The sequence below is a fragment of the Nannospalax galili genome, unplaced genomic scaffold, assembly GCF_000622305.1.
Source record: "Nannospalax galili isolate Female #2095 unplaced genomic scaffold, S.galili_v1.0 scaffold90, whole genome shotgun sequence".
In the NCBI taxonomy this organism is placed as follows: Eukaryota; Metazoa; Chordata; class Mammalia; order Rodentia; family Spalacidae; genus Nannospalax; species Nannospalax galili.
The window spans coordinates 154,851-157,772 of NW_008327604.1; the positions used below are offsets into that span (position 1 = coordinate 154,851).

General features: G+C 41.4%; 1 pseudogene; it reads right to left on the reverse strand.

Moving 5' to 3' along the window:
* Positions 1–1,814: 1,814 nt before the first annotated feature.
* LOC103734684 lies at positions 1,815–1,986 on the reverse strand (annotated as a pseudogene).
* Between the last annotated feature and the right edge of the window lie 936 nt (positions 1,987–2,922).

Consider the following 2,922-nt stretch of genomic DNA (forward strand, 5'->3'; position numbering starts at 1 on the left):
GTACAGGCTGAAGTAGGTGGCTTAACAAGTAAGTGCTAAAAATATGCCTGAAGCCAATCTCAGAAAGACATACCATGTTCTCTCTCATTTGTGGTTCTTAGATTTTATACAGATACCTAAAATACAACTATGTATATATGACATGAAAACAAATAAATGGTCTAAGGGGACAAATGTGCTAATGGGTAGGAGGGTTGGGAAAAGGGGAAGACGTACTACACACATGTGTAAACCTAAAGATTGTATCCTTCATGCACTGGATTTGTGGCCAAAAGGCCTGAGTCTGAGTGGAGATGATTGGAGAAGGTGAGTTATAACTGCTGGGATGGAGCAAACAGTTTGTGGTGATGGAGAGAGAAAGTAACGTTAGCATCTGAGATCTGGAGGGTGAGGAAGGCTCTGTAATCACATTTTGTCCTTCAGAGCACACCTGGATCCTTCCTCAGGAAGGAATATGAATGCCCGGTCAGCGTGGTTGCAAAACCATCTGTCATTCTTTCTAGATGGCTGTGACCATGATTTCGATATTCCTTCCCTTTCTTTACCTCAGCAAGATTATAGAATAAATCAGATGGTAAAAGCTTCTGCATCTCCCACGAAAAGCATTGGTTAATACTACTGGATGGTGGAGGTATGGTTGGAGTACCCCTGTCTGATGGCAAAGACAGGGCAGTTTGGACAGACAGCCTCTCTCTAAACAAGGACTAACCTCACTTATCCAAACTGAGCTGGGAGTTCTTTTTAAAAATATTTTATTTTATTTTATGTGTTTTATTTTATGAGTGTTTTACCTACCATGTATGTAAGTGCACCATATATATGCAATGCTCATGGAGGCCAGGAGAGGGCATCTGGTCCCCTGGAACTGGAGTTGGAGACAGCCACCATGTGAGTGCTGGAAACCAAACCTGGGCCCTTTGCAAGAACAGCAAGTTCTCTTAACCACTGAGCCATCTTTCTAGCCCCCTGAGCTGAGAGTCCTGAGGTTTATCGGCTTTTCATGTGTCCCTGTGGGAGGAACTGTCACCCTCTGCACTAAGGCTTTTATTTCCTATGTAGAAGCCAACAGTTAACCTGTCTCTCCTGACAACATACTTATCAATCAAAAAAGACCTTCAGATCTTTAAGGACCTACCACTGATAGATCATGTGGTACTTTGATGATCACAAAGACTTCTACAAAAATGAAGCAATTCTTAAGTTTCTACAGTGATCTCCCTAGAAAGAATAATGCATTCATTATTTATGCACCAATTTTCAGAAAGTTATCTGTATAAAAATTGTCATCCAAAAATTAGAAAGTACAAATTTAACTGAAGTTACACAGAATGCCACCTTGACCCCGGAAGGAACTCAGGTCACCTCAGCTCACTGAGTTGTTATGGGTGAATGAATTGCTTTCAGCTTCCTGCTCAGCAATTAAACTTCCTGCTCCGTGACATGTGTCACTTCTGTTGTGCCTGGATTAATGTTTCTGGTCAACTGAAAAGGTCTGTACAGAAAGTTCTGTGGTTAGCACTACAATGCGGCTTCTTGCTGTACAGTCAAATTGGTACTAGCCTTAATTCAGTGCTGTGGGAGACAAACTGATTTGGTCTAACCTGTCTCCCACCTCTCCCTCTGTTTTGATAGTGCTCTTTTTCAAATGGAAACAAATAAAAAGGACTGGAGTCCTTAGAGTTGATTGGCACATCCAGGTCATTTAGACAATCCTTCCTTGGTTGACCTTTACAAGGTCCTACAACCGTTTGACCCTGTCTTAAGCAGCTGGGTATAGTGGGTCACAAAAGTGTAGCATAGAGTGACTGGACATTTCATGGGACATTATCATCATCAAAGATATCTTCAAAATCATTAAAAAAAATCTGCATGATCTGCCTTTTCATTAATTGCCAAGTCTATTGAGAGCTCGGTGCTACCTCTGACCTTGTTTAGATTCATGTAGGGCCCAGCACCCTTGGGCAACATCTCTACAGCCAGCTTCATCTTGCCTGTGGGATTCTGGTCCTAGCTGCTCTAGATCAGATTAATTAGGGTGACTGATATAGGGACATCATAATTATGGGAAAAATTTCCAGAAGTCAAGATGATGTAGAAACTACACAATAATCTAGAAAGCATGCAGTATTGTAGAAATTGTGGGTGGTGTTGGGAGACAGCTGTCAGTTGGGCCCCTTCCATTTCTGCAGGCGTTTTGTTATGATTTTTATTAAACTTGACTAATCAGGCAGGCTACGTAGATTTGGTATGTTTTTCATAGGCTTTCAAGATTTGATCTCAAAAAACCAACCAAACAAAACTCCACCCCCAAATCCTCCCCCATCCCACAAAACATAACAAAAGAACACAGGGAAAACAAGTTGGGCATAGCAATGCGCATCTATAACATCTATAATTCCAGCACTTGGGAGGTGGAGGCAGGAGGACCACAAGTTCAAGGCCAGCCTCAGCCACAGTAATTTATTGTCCTAGTATTGCTGATAGTGATTTTTAAAAAATGGTCCTTTGAATTCGGTGTGGTGGCGCATTCCTTTAATCCCGGCAGTTGGGAGGCAGAGGCAGGCAGAATCTATGAGATCAACACCAGCCTGGTCTCCATAGCAAGTTCCAGGCTGGCTGTGGCTACAGGGAGCCCCTGTCTCAAAAAGACTCCCCCCTCCAAAAAAAAAATCAGTCTTGTTCATTTTTCTGTCTGCTCTGATCCTTATTTGCTTTCTTCTGCTGACTTTGTACTTAGTTTCTTCACTTTCTGTTTCCTTGAGGTATAAGATTAGGTGATTTACTTAGAATCTGTCTTTGTTTTAAAATTACGTATTTATTTATTTTTTAAATTTACTTATTTAATATGTGTGCTTGTGTGTGTGTAGATCAGAGGACAGCTTACAGGAGTTGCTTTCTGCGTCTCATTTTCTAAAATATCAT